Genomic DNA, 16,930 nt, shown 5'->3' with positions numbered 1-16,930 from the left:
GTTATTGGTTGATTTCATGATAGCAGCCATTCTTTCTGGAGTGAGGTGGAATCTCAGTGTTGTTTTCATTTGCATCTCTCAAATGACCAGTGAGGTCGAACATTTTTTCATATGTTTATTTGCCATTTCTACTTTGTCTGAGAAATGTCTGTTTATTGCAGATGCCCATTTTTGGATTGGGTCTTTAAATTTGGGAGGTCTGATGTTTTAAAGTTCTTTATAGATTCCAGATAGTAGACCTTTGTCTGCGGTACAGCTGGTGAAAAATTTTTTCCCACATAGTGGGTTGTCTCTTCACACTGTTGGTGGTTTCTCTTGCTGTGCAGAAGCTTTTTTAATAAGAAGAGATCCCACTTGTTGATTGTTTGTGGTAGTTCATGGGCAACTGAGGTTTTGTTCATAAAATCTTTTCCTACACCAATATCTTCAAGAGTTCTTCCTAACCTCTCTTCCAGTCAGTTTAGTGTTTCTGTTTTAATATTTAGATCTTTAATCCATTTTGATTTTAGTTTAGTGCATGGTGAGAGATATAGGTTTAGTTTTAATCTTTGGCAAGTTGAAACCCAATTTTTCCAGCACCATTTATTAAAGAGGTTTTCTATCCTCCAATGAGGATGTTTGGCTCCTTTGTCAAAGATGAGGTGGCTGATTGTGTCTGGAGTTGCTTCTGCATCTTTTAATCTGTTCCACTGGTCCTCAGGTCTGTTTCTTTGCCAGTACCATGCTGTTTTTATCATAGTAGCTTTGTAGTATAGTTTCAAGTTGGGGATTGTGATACCCCCTACCTTGTCTTTATTGCCTAGTATTGCTTTTGCTATTCTAGGTCTCTTCTCATTGCAAATGAAGTTTTGGATTGTTTTCTCCAGGTCTGTGAAGTATGCTGCTGGGATTTTAATTGGGATTACATTGAATCTATATAGCAGTTTTGGAAGTGTAGCCATTTTCACTATATTGATTCTTCCCACCCAGGAGCAGGGGAAGTCTTTCCATTTTTCGATATCCTCTTCAATCTCTTTTTTTCCAGAGTGCTATAGTTTTCAGAGTAGAGGCCTTTGATTTCTTTTGTTAGGTTGCTTCCTAGGTATTTCAATTTTTTGGATGCTATTGTGAAAGGAATTGATTGACACATTTCTCTCTCAGTGAGTCTGTTTTTTGTGTAAAGAAAAGCTATTGATTTTTCTGTGTTGACCTTGTATCCAGCTACTTTACTGAATTTGGTTATTAAGTCTAGAAGACTTTTGGTGGAATTCTTAGGGTCTTCTATATAGATTATCATGTCATCTGAAAATAGTGACAATTTGACTTCATTTCCTATCTTTATTTCTTTTATTTCTTTCTCTTGTCTAATTGTCATGGCTAATGTTTCCAAAACTATACTGAACAGGAGTGCTGATAGTGCACATCTTTGTCCTGTTCCTGATTTTAATGTGAAGGATTTCAGCTTTTTACCATTTAGTATGATATTGGCTGTTGGTTTTTCATAGATGGCTTTTATCAGATTGGGGTAGAGTCCATGTATTCCAATTTTTTGTAGCATTTTTATCATAAATGCATGTTGGATTTTGTCAAATACTTTTTCTGCATCTATTGAGATGATCATATGGTTTTTGTCCTTGGTCCTATTAATATAGTGTATTACATTTATTGCTTTGCATATATTGAACCATCCCTGCATCCCTGGGATGAATCCCTCTTGGTCAGGGTGAATGATCTTCTTGATGATCTTCTGCATTCTATTTGCCAGTATCTTATTAAGGATTTTTGCATCCATGTTCATTAGTGAGTTTGACCTATAGTTCTCCTTTTCGGTTGGGTCTTTCTCTGCTTTGGGGATCAAGGTGATGCTTGCTTCCAGGAATGATTTTGGGAGTACTGCTTCCCTTTCAATTTCATTGAAGAGTTTAAACAGTAGTGGCAGTAGTTCCTCTCTAAATGTCTTCTAGAATTCAGCAGTGAAGCCATCAGGACTTGGTCTTTTCTGAGTTGATAAGATTTTAATTATGTTTTCAATTCGATTGATTGATATTGTGTTTTTAAAAATTTTTAGGTCTTCTTCCTTCAGCTTTGGTAATTCACACCTATCTAGGAATCTGTCCATTTCTTCTGTTTTCCATTTTATTGGCATATAGGTTCTTGCAGTGAGTATTGATGATCCTCTAGATTTCTGCTGGGTCTCTTGTAATTTCACCCTTTTCATTCCTAATTGCATGGATTTGGGCCTTTTCTTTCCTTTTTTTTTGATAAGACTGTCTAAGAGTTTGTCAATTTTGTTTATTCTTTTGAAGGATCAACTCTTGGCTTCATTGATTTTTTTTGTATTGTTCTCTTAGTCTGCATTGCATTGATTTCTGCCCCGATCTTTACAATTTTCTCCCTTGTATGAGCTTTGAGTTTGTCCTGCTCTTCTTTTTCTAGAAGCTTGAGGTTCAGCATCAGGTTGTGTAATTGAGCTCGCTTTCTTTTCCTAATGTGAGTATTCACTGCTATGATTTTCCCTCATAAGACTGCTTTCATTGTGTCCCATAGATTCTAATACATTGTATTGGTATTGTCATTTAGTTGTAGGAACTGTCTGATTTCTTCTTTAATTTCCTCTGTAACCCACTGGCTATTCAGAAGGCTGTTTTGCAGTTTCGAGGTGTTTATGAAATTCTTGCAGTTTATTTTGTTATTGATCTCCAATTTCATTGCACTATGGTCTGACAATATACAGGGCATAACTTCAATTCATTTGCACTTACTTAAACATGTTCTATGAGTGAATATGTGGTCTATTTTGGAGAACAACCCATGTGAAGCTGAAAAGAATGTGTATTCTGATTTTGTGGGGTGGAACACTCTGTAAACATCTGTTAAGTTCATTTGCTCAAGAGTTTGATTGAGTTCTAGTATTTCATTGTTTACTTTTTGTCTAGTTGATCTATTTGTGAGAGTGGGGTATCTAGGTCCTGCACTACTACTGTATTACTGCTTATATGATTTTTTATGTCTGTTAGTATTTATTTTATATATTTGGGCACACTTAGTGTTTGGTGCATATATATTAATGATTGTTGTCTCTTCCTCTTGGATTGTTCCATTTATAAGAACGTAGTGTCCTTTGTCTCCCTTAATCAGTGTTGGTTTGAAATCCACTTGGTCTGCAAAGAGAATAGCTACTTCTGCTTTTTTTTGGGTTCCTGACACATGGAGTATTGTTTCCCACCCATTAACTTTCAGTCTATGAGTTTCTTTTTGAATTAAGTGTGTTTCTTGCATGCAGCATATTGTGGGGTCTTGCTTCTTGACCCATTCTGCCAGTTTATTTCTTTTGATTGGTGAATTGAGATCATTAACATTGATGGTTATAATTGATATATATTGACTTATCCTTGTCCTGACTTTTTGTTTTTGTTAGATTCTCTCCCTTTACATTTAATTTCTTGTCGTGCCTGATGGATTCATTGTACAGAGCTTTCTGGGGTTGTGATCATTGTTGTGTTTTCCTAGGATATTGTCTAAAGTTTTTTGGAGTGCTGGTTTGGTATTCATGAAGTTCCTAATGTACTCTTTGTCATGAAAGTATCTTATTTCTCCATCAATTTTGAAAGATAGTTTTGCAGGGTACATCAGTCTGGGTTGGAGGCTGTTTTCCTTTAGGTCTTGGAATACATCACTGCAAGCTCTTCTTGCCTTGAGGGTTTGTGTTGAGAAGTCTGCTGTGATTCTGATGGGCTTTCCTTTGTATGTGATTTGTTTCTTTTTTCTAACAGCTTGTAGAACTTTGTTCTTCTGTTGGGTTTCTGGAATCTTAACTATTATATGCCTATGTGTAGATTTTTAAATCATGGCTAGTTGGAGTCCTATATGCCTCATTTATCTCTATGTCAAGTTCTTTTCCCCTAGTTTGGAAGTTTTCTGCCATTACTTCTGTGAACAGTTTTTTTATGTCATCTGCTCTCTCTCCTGTTTCTTCCCTGACTCCAGTCACTGATGTTACTCTTCTTTGCATCGTCTAGCAGCTGTTGGATTGCTTTCTCATGGTCCCTTACTATTTTTAAGAAATTTTTCTTTTCCTTGTCACTGATTGCAATATTATCATCTATATCTGAAATTCTATCCTGGCATTGGCTTGTTCTGCTGTGTAAACTTTCAATGAAGTTTTTAGTCTCCTGGATATCTGTTTCTATCTGTGTTATGGATTCCATTTGTTTCCTATGTTGGAATTCCATCATATTCCTCAGATCCTCTATTTTTTTAATCTGTATCCACTCTAGATTTATTAATCATGTCTTGTACTATGGGCATAATCTCTGCTGTTATCTGAGAAATTATTTCTGATTTCATTTTTTCCAAGTCCCCTTTCATTGCCAGTTCAGGGAGTCCAGGTGGTTGAGTCTCAGATTGTTCCATCTTGTTGCCCTTTGGGATTCCCTTAGGTGATCTGGAAGTCTGGTTTTGGGAGTTATTTACATGTCTTCTCATTTAACAGATGAAGATTGCTGTGTCTTTGTTGAGGTGACTTTTTGCTCACCCAGTGGTCTTGAATTCTCAGCAAGTCACCAAGCAGCCTTTACTCTACTCCTCACCATTACACCAGTTCCTGGGTTCAGAGTGGTGGCTTTCTAGATTCCTGAGCTGACCTGTTTTCTGGGTGGGCTTCTGGCTAGGGCCTGAGCACACTTGGGATGTATCTAGGCATGCCTCTCACTGGGGCTCCTATGTAGCTATTGTCTGGGAGGTCCTTTGGTTGGGGGCTGTGCACACCAGTTTCTGTTGTCTGCACAGGCTTTGGCTAGGGTATCCTTGCACTTATCAATGGTATTCAGGTGAGCCTCTGGGTATTGCTTGTGTGCCTGTACTGCTCTTCTCCAGGCAGGTCCCTGGCTGTGGCTGATGGTGTAGTGAGCCTCTGGCTGAAGACTGAGTGCCTGTGCAGCCCCTTTCTGGGCTGGCCTTTGGCTTGGGTGGGTGTGCCTGAGCCTCTGGGGTCCGGGTAGAGCCCCAGCTGGGATCTGCCCACTCCCTTGCTGGTCCAGGCCACACAGCTGCTCTCTGGGATGTGTCTGCACTTAGGGATGGAATGGAGGGCCTCAGGCAGGAGCCCAAGTGCCTGTGCAGCTCCTCCCTGAGCAGGCCCCTCCCTCCTATATCTATTCAAGCTATCTGCTCTGTGGGCAGAACACACACCCAAGGTTGGGCAACATTAATCCTAGCATTGCATTGTGAATTAATGGCAGCATCACATCTTTAACCTCAGCATTACACACTCTAAATGCAGCCACCTCCAAAATTCCCCACCTATGACTACATGAGGCTTTGAGGGGATATCTAGACATAAGCCATAACAGAGAGAGAGAGAGAGAGAGAGAGAGAGAGAGAGAGAGAGAGAGAGAGAGAGAGAGGGGGGGGGGCAGAGAGATAGAGAGAAAGAGACAGACAGAGTCAGAGAGACACATAGAGACAGAGAGAGCCAGATAATAATGGAGGAATGTGCTAGGAACACAATATATAGTCCCTAAGGTCATACTCCCATGACCCACTTCCTCCAACTAGGCCTCACCTCCTAAGTTTCCATCACCTTCCAGAACAGAGACCAGGACTCTATCTTCTGATTCCTAACCGAGGCTCTCTTAGATTTTCCTTAGCCTTGTGGATCTCAGGCCTACTACTGGCTGGGCTAGACTTCAAGCCTGGGACAGACAAGGGTAAGACTGGATGGAGGTGAGGAGTTGGGTAAAAGGGGATGAAATCAAGCACAGTGTGGACAAGCTCCTGCTTGGATAGACTCTTTGGGCTCAGAAGGAACCAATGAATAGAATTTCCAGGACTGACCTGGGCAGATAGACAGACTAGAATCTGATGTCATGAAAGCAGGTGATGTAGTTGTCCTGGGTGCTTGGTAAAAACAGGAAAATCAGGTCCGTATCATCTTTGGGCATGAAATTGTCCACTGTTAACACCACCCAAGCTAGTGTTTCCTGATCCCAGTTGGGGAAATTCATTTAAAACTTGGTGAGATTTAGCAGTGAACTTTCGCAGAATTGCCTGGGCTCTCCTGAATGTCTGCACTCAGTGTCAGGAGGTGTGAGCATGTGGCATGTATCTGCTCTCCTCCTTGGCCAGATGGGGTAATAAACCATCCTGCAGAAGCACAGTGATGTCAGTGCACCACCCTCCTAATTCAGACCTGACACTGAAATCCCAACGGACACATCAATGCCAGCAGGAGCTCCACCTTCCCCAAATGACCCAAGTCCACTTGCCTTTCTGCTTCATTAAGAGAGCATCTCACTCACAGATGACTTTGCAGATTGGGGATCATATTCTGGTGGTCTACAGCATTCTCAGGGGTTGTCTGCAACCTCTGTCTGGGTGGAGGGATTGGTGTCATCATCTGCATGGGGATGGGATGGGACTGGGGAATGGAGAAGCATCTTGCCCTGCTCAGTTTCCAGGCATAAGTGGGGATGGAGAGAGGAAGGCCTTTGAAGTGCTGATAAGACTTCCTTTTTTGTCTCTGTGACCAACCAAATCTCCCCTTGCCTGCCCACCCAGTATGGGGACCCTGCTTCAGGCATGACCTCTGGGGAGCACAGTACCTGTCCACACTCCAGCCAAGTATTGGTTTGGCACTTTGCTTCTATCATCCCTAATCTCATGGCCACTGAAAAGAGTGCTGTTTGCCCATTGTGCGGGGAAGTGGACTCTTGGCCAGGGTCTCCCAGTCTTACTCCTCTACTGGAATTTCCACCTGCACAGAGGACACTGTGCCAGAATTCACCATTGATGTGCATTTTCTTCTGTTCCCTCATCCTCTTTTATTTTTTTCTACTTTCTAGGCAGCTGACAATTTGTTACCTATTTCTTGATTTTCTCTCAAATTCAAGAAAAACCAGGATGCCTCTGATATGAAGAAATAGGGTGATATCCCCACTTTGGCTGGAGCAGGGAAAGCTACTCTTGGGACTGTGGATTTGGGGACTCTACTCTCCACCTCTTTCAGGTCCTCCCTGGGTGTGGGGAGGAGCATCTGGGAATCTGGGGTTTCTGAGCTGCTGCCCAGGGTCTCTGGGCCATTCAGGCACTGGGCTGTATACCTCAACAGGATCAAACCAGTGTGTCCAGCAGGGAAGAGCCAGGCTGCCCTACTCCCACATATCTGGGTTTTATAACCTTCCTGACAGTTCAAAGGTTAATAAAATCCCTGGGATATTGGGCAATTTCATCTTTATGTTTTTCATGATAAAAATCTCTTCAAGAAGCTGGGCCTCCTTGTCTGCCTCGGGGGAAGGGCTGCTTGCTGTCTCAGCTGCTCTGTCTTTCCCTTCACACAAAGGGAAGGGGTTGCTTCACTTGCTTGTGGGGTTGCTCTGGGTTTTTGGGGCTACTGGGTGCTTCCAGGATAGGGAGGGGATGTTGGAGGGGCTGAGATTTGGAGGAGAGTGCTCAGGCCTACTAAGCATGGTGGTCTGTCTGGGCCCTGGGAGGAGTTACAGGAGGAGGAGGGATAATTCTTCTTTGTCATGACCATCCCAGCCCAGAGCTTGCCACCTTGACTGAAATAGTGCAGCTGAGTTCTCATTCACTCATCATGTGTGATTTGAGCATTGACTATGGTCAACAGCTAGGGTGGATTCTTAGATACATGTAAATGAAAATCAGTCATGAGATGTTTCTTGAGCCTGCTGACAACTGTCACCATTATGTGTTCTCTTCTCTAAAACAAAGGGTCTCTCTATGTGCTTCTAAGATGTTACCAAATGGCTGAGGTTCTTGTTCAATTCATAAAAATCACAAATTGACAAAGTGCAAACTCTTTTGGTGCTAACAGCCCTGGGCTTTTCGTGCCAGCTGCTATCAGCTCATTCTGTACTAACAGCCTTCCTTACTGCTTAGAACTAGAAGCTACCAGCAAGGCCTCAGGAACTCTTCTAGCCATCAGAGATGGTGGCTCCTTCATTGCTGTCTGGCTGCCAGCTGTCTTCAATGTTACCAGCTCTGGTCACTGGGTGCTGTTGGTGCCAGTGGCCCTTGATGTTACTAGCTCAACCTGTGCTACTCAAGACAGAAATCATAAGGAGGCAGAAATACACCACCTGGAAGGGGCTTTATTAGGGCTTGTGCTGCACCATAAGAGGGAACAATGCATGGACTGAGCTAGACTGATTCATAGGATGTTGCTTATATAGGGTGCTTATGTAGGCCCCCCCTAGGACCTGACTGAGGAGGGCTGCAGGGGCTGAAGTCATCCAGAGGGGTCACATGGCAGAGTCATCTGTGATAGGTCTCTGACTGAAGCCTTCTGGAGCTTCAGCAATCTTTTTCTGGGTGGTTGTGGCATGTCCGATGTAGCTGTGGCCCAGCTGCCGTATGTTTGGGGCAGCCAAGGAATACAAGCACCTTTGGGACTGTTGGGTTCCTCTCTCCTGTTTCACTGCGTGCCTGGTCCTGTTCTTGGTGCTGAGATACACATGGACACAGATCTCTGGCCTCACAGAGTTGACAGGAGGAGAGTACAAGGAAATCAGACTGAGTCACCTCCAAATATCCCTCTTCGATAGACATATTCCTAAGCTGGAGACAGGCTGTAGGGGGTCTCTGTTTGCCCTGTGCCTAAAATCAGACCAGAGATTTACAAAGACAAGAGGGGTTTCTCTCTCTTTCTCTTCTTGCCCAAAGGCAGTGTATAAATTCTTCTTTATACCCTCATCAGCTCCTGGATGGTGCCGGAAGAGTCTGAAAACAGATTCTGCTCTATTAGTCCATTTTCCATATATTTTCCTCCCCCAAACTTTGCTTTCCTTTATCTTGTCTCTGAAATTGATTGCCCTTTGTTAAAATGATATTTAGGGCAGCCTTCTAAGCTACTGCTCTGAGTTTTTTTTCACTGAGCTTTCTCCTATGGGGTGTGCCCCGCACACATTTAATATCCTTGCTTCTTCTCCTGTGGATCTGTCTTTTGTTGCAGGAGTCTATCCAAAGTACAAACTTAGGAGGGTTGAGGAAAATTATACCTCCTCCTCTTCACAGTGTTGTTGGGGAGATAGACAGTAGGTGGTGAACATCACATGTTCTACAGTGTGTGAGCAGCTGGTATGTGCTGTGGAAGGCAATGAGAGGAGGAGGGAGCAGAAGGTGGGGAAGACCAGGAGCGAGTGCATTTGCATGTTTTCAGCACAGTGGGTCAGAGCAGCTTCTGCCAGCAAAGACTGGGCAGAGGAGGGCAGTGAGCCCAGTAGACATCTGGGAGTGTGGAGGCGGAGAGAACAGCTGGAAAAAAGTACAGGGAGGAAATGCCTAGGTATTTGAGAAGCAGTCAGGAGGTTGGTGTGTATGGAGGGAGGGAAGGATAAAGGGCAAGAGCAGGAGAAGACAGAGCAAAAGGGGAATAGAACTAGAACCTGTGGGGCCTGGGTGATCCCTATAAGGCCCTGGGTGTCACTGGGAGTGACCAAGAGCTGGACGACTTTTGGGCAGAATGGTGGCATGGTCTGATTTCTGTATAAAAGACTCCTTCTGGCTACTGATTGAGGGACCCATAGACAGTCAAGATCAAAGCTGGGGGCCTTCGGTGGGGTGGATGGAGAGATAGAGAGGGGTCAAAGGTGACCCTCAGGTCTTGGTCCCGGCCACAGCCAGGATGGAGTCCCCAAAGCATCTCCTCAGACTTGAGAAGGATGGGAGAAAGGGAGTACAGTGTGGGGAGCGTCCTTATCCAGGGGGTCCCTGAGCTCAAGGAAACATCCCAGGCACTGTGTCTGCATCTGCCTGAATGCTCCCCTTCCTCCTTCTCCTTAGCCCTCAGCCTGCACACACAAAGGTCTCTGTCAGTCTCTGCAGCAGGGGATGCAGCCCTCCCCCCAGCCCTTGATGTAACAGAGGCCTGGTGACCAGCCTGTCCTCGTAATTAATATAAGGATGGCATTCTGTTGAAATCCCTGCCTGATGAACTGCTGGCTGGAGGATTTAGCTCATGTACACATAGAAGATCTCACCGACTTGTCCCTAATATTTATTCTGTTGACTGTAACATGCAGATAAGGTGAGTGCTGGCTCCAGAAAGCAGAATAAATTTACATTCTCTAAGCCACAAAAGCTGCACATACATGGTGGAGTTATAGGCCTGGCTGGGGCTCAGCAAGGGGGAAAGCCAGCTTCCTTAGCAGGTTCTGACTGGTGCTGCTCCTTCCTATGCAAAGGCTCTAGTCTGGGAGGCTCTGCCTGGGAGACCAGCAGCCCTGACTCCCAGACCTGTCAATCTCCAGGTATAAGAACCTCCAAATAATAGAATCCTAAGCCTAGAAACTGTTGAGTCAGAACCACAGGCTTTTAGGACAGTGGAAACTTTAACCATCATTGTGTCCTGATGCCCCAACTGGCTTCAACCCCACTCACAAATGTGGCAGCAAATGCATTTCTAGGTATCTGATTTTTCTTGATGTTGCCTTCTCCAGGAAGTCCAGGGCCTCCCAGACAAATCAGAGCCTCTGTCAAGGTCCCCATAGCTGCATTGGCAATGCTTTATAAGCTACATTAGGGGTACCATTTAAAACTGCCCCCTCACTGTAACCCACTGTGGCCCCTCAAGGGCAAAGGAAGGTCTGCCTTTGCTCCCTGAGGAACCCTCAGCACAGTGGCTGGCACACAGCAAATGCTCAGTGAATACCTCTCATAGGCCACACTGCACTCCCACTTCTGTGGTCCTGCCCTGTAAGGCTGGGTTAGTGGTAATCTTCCCTGTGGGTGACAGCATGCCTGACCCCACATGGTGGAAGTGAGTATAGTAGGGGACTGAGCCCTGTCCATACCCTGTGTCTGTTTTCGTATGCTGAGAGCATCAGGTCAAAGGCACCTCTCGAGACAACAGGACCAAAGCCTGTTCTGGGTGTTCCAAGAAGCCCTGTGGCCTCGCGGTTAGAGCCATCCGTGGAGCCACCTGCCTGCACTTGAACCCCAGCCCTTCCATTCCCTAGCTGAGTAGCCTTGGTCAAGACACTTGATCTTTTCTGTGCCTCAGTTTCTCCACCTGTAAAATAAGGTTGGTGAGAGTTCCTATCTAATGAGTGAACAAATAGCACCCTGGTACACAGCAGGCATTCAATAGGAACTTAGGTCTTTGGATCACATGTTCATGTTCATGTTCACCAGAGAGTACCCACCAGGAAAGGCACTGAACAACCAAGTGGGTGATCCAACCACTCAGCATCAGCCTCTGCCACTGACCCAGCTGGTGTCGGCACCATGGAGAGGGAGGTGGAGCTTGGGCACAATGGCATGGACTCTGTGTGGACTTTCACTACCAGAGGTGGTCTCTTGGTGCTTCTTCTGCAAACCAGTCCACCAACAGGGAGACCACTGTTTGCTGACCTCTGATGTTGCACCATTCCTTGAGGAGACCAGCCAGGAAGTTGACTGCACTGGAAAGGCTCAGCAGGCTGTTCATCCAGGAGCATGGATTCCTGGCACCTCCTTGAGCAGCACCACTACCTGCAGGTTTATGGGGTGTCTAATCTACCTGCAAGGGATCCCACCCAACAGTGTACCAAGCCAGGGGACCCACTTTCTGCTAACAGGTGCAGGCACAGACTTGGGGCCTGCTGTTTGAACCAGGTACTGTACCTCCCAGAAGCTTCTATTTCTTAGGAATGGCCTGTAGAAGGCCCAGTAATGGGCCATTTTGGAGGGAATACTATGTGAGCATGGGCTTCCATCCTGCGGGATGTGATACATTCCCTGATCAAAGCCCTTTGAAGGGCATGTGTCCTCTGTAAGAATTCTCAGGCTTAAGAAGCAGATGGGAGACCCCAAAATGGCCCCACTTACCAAGCTCTAATCAGTCACAAGGGACTTGGTGATTTCCATCCCTGCAATTTACGGCTCTGCAGGTTAAGATATCCTGGTGACACATACGTGCTAGTGAACACAGTAAGTGTCTGGCTATAGTGAGTGCTTAGGTGTTTTGGGCTCCTTCTATCCCGGGACTAGAAGGTAGGTAAAGAGGGTGGCTGCCTTGCCCAGGGCATTGGATGCATGTGGGGTCTGGGGGTTTAGCTCAGAAGCACAAGGTTCTGAGTTCCATCCCTGGTACCGAAAAAAAAAAAAAGAATGCATGTGGAACTCAGGTGACCCAGATGGGCACCTTTCCATACTCTCTCAACTAACTGTAGATGGACAGGTACAGCAGCTCCTCCACAGGAGGGCACAGTGACCAAGAGTTCAGGCCCTTTGGGGAGGAGGCCCTGAAATGAGTTGTCAAATGAGCTGCAAGAGTGGCAGCTGAGGGTGAGTGAAATCTAGGATGGATGGGAGGGGCCAGTAATGAGGCCAGTACAGAGGCGATTGCAGCCTGGTCCCCCAGACTCTTTCTAAGCTCCCCTTCTGGAAGGTGGACAGGACATCAGAATCCCCAAGAAGGGTCTCCCTGAAGGGTCTGTAAGTAAAAACAAAAGATGGATCTGAGTTGCCCAGGTGGACTGGGGCAGACAAGGACAAGCCTGGCACTCCTAGTGCATTCTTGCCCTGAAACCTTTAACAAGCATGGGAACCTTTGACCATGCCCAGCCCTGGGGGTCCTGCAGGGAGAGGCTGGCTGTGGGAGTACAGTCAACTGAGGGGCCTCTGCACGCCCCTTAGATCTGCTTCTACTGCAGGGGCCTCTCCCTGGAGCTCACACTTAGGCACTGAGCCCATGGGTGTCAATGTCTGGCCAGCCAGTATTGCTCAGTGACGTTCAAAGTCAATTCTAAGCTGCATTCTCTCTTGCTCCCACCAAGCTGGCTCCCTTTCCTCCTGTCCTGCTTCCTTCCCTGCCCCTTCTCTTCTTGTTGACCCCTGGTAAGTAAACTCCTCCACCCCACATCTCATTGTCTGTTTCTTCAGAATCTATGTTGTGACACAGTAGAAGCCAGTGACTTTGTATCAGTCAAATCCAGTGTCTGTTTTTTAACTGGCTGGTGACTTTGAGTGGAGAATAGCTTGCCTCTCTATAAAATGGGGCCAATAAATCCCTGAGGCTTTCAGGGATGTGAAGAATGGAAAGAAAAGTGCTTTGTAAAAGAAAATACATACGTACTCAAACTTAAAACTGAAATTCCCTCTACTCACATTTGTGCCTCTGGTACAGCCCCAGAGCTGCAGAAGGAGCCTGGCTGGGTTTGAGATTCTGCTGGGAAAGAGGTCTGGACAGCCCAATGCTAGTGGCCCCCTGCGCCAGCATGGCCCCATTTCAGCCACCAGCTCTAGGGCCCCACAGAGGGAGGTGCTGGCAATGTGGGTGATGGGTGCTAGGCAGGGCAGGATGAGCTGGGGGCAGGTGGGGTGTGTGTGGTGAAATCGTTCCGTTTTCTCCTCCTCCTTCCAGGAAGCCTCACTCCCCTGCGCAGCTGCTGCATCACACATTTCGGATCAGAACATCTAGATCATCCAAACAAGAGGTGGCTGAGATAGCTTCACACTCGGGAAGGGGAGGGCTCGTGAGATGCCTCTGCACATGAATGAGCAGCCGGCCCTGTGTTTCCCCAGAGCCCCAGGCTGGGTGGGGAAGGCTCAGGCAGCCCAGGCTGGCCACGGGCACCAGGAACTGAAGGATTTAAGAAAAATGTATTTACAAGTTGGGAAGGGAAATGCCTCATGTTTCCCAGTTCCTGATTCCTGGAGTGATTGTTTCTGGGTGCTCCTGCCCTGGTGTTTGCCTTTTGGTGAAGGCGATGGATTGGTGGGCCTGGGCCACTAGAGAGCTGTAGGGCTGTTCTTCTCCAGGAAGCTCCAGCTGTTGGCACAGCCCAGTGGGAAACACACTAACTCAGAGGACGTGTGTGTGTGTGTGTGTGTGTGTGTGTGTGCGTGTGTGTGTGAGACTGGGGCTGGGGGTCACATGCAGGCAGAGGTGAGGGGCCTGGACTGGTTTGGAGGTGGGGCTCAGGCCTCGGCCTCAGTTTGTCAGGGCAATCAGAGGAGCCTCCATAGACTCCCCACTGGTTGGGGCAGTGGGTAGTCCAAGACTGCCTTTTCCCTCTCCTCAGTCTCAGCAGTTCACAGTGGAAGCCAGAGTCTTTGAGAGTGCAAAAACTGAGTTCAAATCCTAGCTGAGACTCTCTCTCTTTCTTGTGACATTGGGCATTTCACTTATCTTACTCATTTTCCTTCATGAACAAGTTCATCAGGGGGTTAAATAAACTAATCCACAGAAGCCCTTTGCATAGGACCTGGCACAGAGCTAGGGCTCAATGAAAAGCTTTCCTGTTGTGATTGTGACGATCACTGTTATGACCTTGCCTTTCTACATCACTGGTGTGACAGACAGGTCACAGGGAAATGTAGTTGATGCCTCCAGGCCTGGCTCATACTTTGCCCTCTCCCCAGGATGCCTTTCCCTGCCTTGCACATCCAAGCAACTGTGGTCGGATGTCCATATACAGCATAGCTTATGTAATTGAGATCTTACTGCACATTCAGCTTTCTTTCTTACATACTGTTGTGTCATGAGCATTTTCTCACGTCATTAAGAGTTCCTCAAAGCAAGATGTTAATAGCTTCATAACAGTTCTTTGTTGAGATTCCCCACAATTTACTGGTCTTCCTTTCTGTTTGGGTACATAGGGCATTATAGGTTTTCACTTTTATCACCAGGCTGCAATAAGCATGTCCAGGCACAGTCCTTGCCCAAGTCTCTGGCCTCTTTCTGAGGACAAATTCCTAGAGTGGTGGCATTTCTAAGACTCCAAAGCTTTCTTTAATTATCTTCATGAAACAGTTCAGGAGAATGCCCATCTTCCCACATGCCTGCCAGCGCCAGTCATCCTCTTTTTACTTAGTCTTCATGGATTATATTTCATTGTCTTCTGGAGGCACAGAGCCCTGGCCTGTGGCTTGTATTTCCCAGCAGGGTGACAATCCGATTATATTCAGGGGCTTCCAGGAAAGAAAGCTCATGATAAAAGATGGTCAGTGGCAGGACAGCCTTGGGCAAGCAGCAGAGGAGCTAGGTTCCTATCCAACTCTGTGCCCACCGACTGTGTGACTTGAGTATATTATTTCTTCCTCCCTGGGCCTTTGTCTATCAATCTCTACAACAACATCCCAGCTGCTTTCCTGCCTCCACACCAGTGACTGGCATATAGTACGTGTTCAACAAATATTTGTTGAAGACTTGAACTGACAAAATGACCTTTTTAAAGAGAAAACTGCCACATCATTATGCTGCCTCCAACCTTTGCTCAGGGTTCCTAACATTCTATTTGTTCTTTTGATCTTCTCATAAAGTTTGGTTTCTACTTTAGGATATGAAAAAACCCCAGAGAAAAGAAGAAACATGGCGAAAAGTTCAGATAATTTACAAAGTCACAACTTTTCCTGAGCCCCTCCAAGAGGTGGGGTTGCAAGGCAGCTGAGTGGCTGAAATGCAGGGGAAAAGGACAGGGGAAAAGGGGCAGAGGAAAAGGGACACATCAACAGGTGCTCTGAGATGTTGGCACCTTCTGTGGGACCTGAAAGGGACAGGTGGCTGCTATGAGAAGGTAAGAAACAAGCCCCAGACCCAAGCAGGGTTCCCAGGGTGCTCAGGAGATAGTTGGGCATAGACAAGACGGGACCTGAGAGGGACACTTTCTGTGACACAAGGCATGGGTGGCCCCACTTCCCAGACCCTTTTCCCATCCAGAGCAAAAAGACTATACATGTGCTTGGTGGGCAAGGGTAAGTGGGTCATTCTGCAGGTCCAGCAATGGCAGGTTGGATGCAGGGGCTGGGTGGTTGAGGCTCTTCTCAGGAGACCTGGAGAGGTACATGCAGCCTGTTGTGGGAGGGGCCGCAGTGTTGCTCTCAGATGCAGAATCAAATACAAGCAGGTGCCCAAGGGCTCTTGAGAGATCTTCAAAGGCCAAAGGAAAGGGGGATTGCAGGCTATAAGGAAGGGAAGGAGCAGGCTGGTACCTGAGTTCAGCCAGAGGAAGTGAAGAAATCAACAGGTCCAACCTCCTGTGTGTGGAGTCACCCTCATGTGGGCGAGACAATCCTCAGGTGTGCAGGCTGTCTCAGGCCTGTGAGTCAACTGCAGTATTAGACGCAAAGGGGTCCCAGCTCACCCAGGGCTCCTCAGGAAGCTGCTAGGCAGCTCTGCCTCCAAGTCTGCCTTGAAGAGCTGAAAAGCCTGGGTCTCTCAGTGCATAGTCCCCTCCCCTCCAGACATCCTCACCTTGGCACTCTTGTCTCAGGGCTCCCCCCTCCCCTTCCCTTCCCCGATGGCAACTTACCTAGCACCCAGCATGGTCCTCAGTCAGGCGCTTTGTCATCTGGTACTCACCCGGTCCTGGCTCCCTGCTCTTGCTCAGGGCTGTGACCCCTGGTGAGGATGGCAGGGTGGGGAGACCTATCAGAGTGGATGTCCGGGACACCTGGTGCAGTTGGTGAAGGAATGAGAGCAGGAGTGACTTAATTCAGCTTTGGGTGGAAGTTGAAGGAGGAGGGCTTCTCAGTGTGGGACCCTAGTGGGGGTGGCAAGAGACCCTAGAAAGGAGCAGGATTGTGGATGACAATGAACTTGACCCTGGACTGACTCCAAGGCCTCTAGACCTAATCAGCAAGAGCAAGGCTGTCCTGACCTTGCCTTCTCCCTAGGCCTCAAGCATTCCTGGCCAGCCTCCCAAAGGCAAGGATGAAGTTCTCCCACACTGCCAAACTTTAACTGTAGTTTGAAGAGGTGCTTGCTTTCCCTCATTTGGAGACTGATAAGAGCTAGACAAATCTACCAGGTGCCCAGAGAAGGAGAGGTAAGTGAGGAAGGATGCTAATTCTGTGTATCTGGATTGTACACTTTCTTCAAAATTAAAACACCTTGACGGGCCTGGAACAGGGCTGGTCTCCAGAGGAAGGTGGTGTGGTTTTTCCTGCAGCATTGCTGTCTGGGGGCATCTCTCCTCAGCTGCTGGTCCTCCCTTCTCCTTCATAATCA

General features: G+C 46.8%; 1 long non-coding RNA gene across 1 annotated transcript; it reads right to left on the bottom strand.

Moving 5' to 3' along the window:
• Positions 1–14,223: 14,223 nt before the first annotated feature.
• On the bottom strand, positions 14,224–16,606 carry LOC147827222 (uncharacterized). Its single transcript, XR_015452707.1, has 3 exons — positions 16,233–16,606; positions 15,913–16,030; positions 14,224–15,753 (listed from the first exon to the last, which is right to left on the bottom strand). It is a non-coding gene; the product is annotated as an uncharacterized LOC147827222 (long non-coding RNA).
• Between the last annotated feature and the right edge of the window lie 324 nt (positions 16,607–16,930).

Source organism: Heterocephalus glaber, unplaced genomic scaffold (genome assembly GCF_053883595.1).
Source record: "Heterocephalus glaber isolate CG9 unplaced genomic scaffold, H.glaber_assembly_v1.0 deba00001452, whole genome shotgun sequence".
In the NCBI taxonomy this organism is placed as follows: domain Eukaryota; kingdom Metazoa; phylum Chordata; class Mammalia; order Rodentia; family Bathyergidae; genus Heterocephalus; species Heterocephalus glaber.
This window is presented reverse-complemented; position numbering and strand designations above follow the sequence as displayed.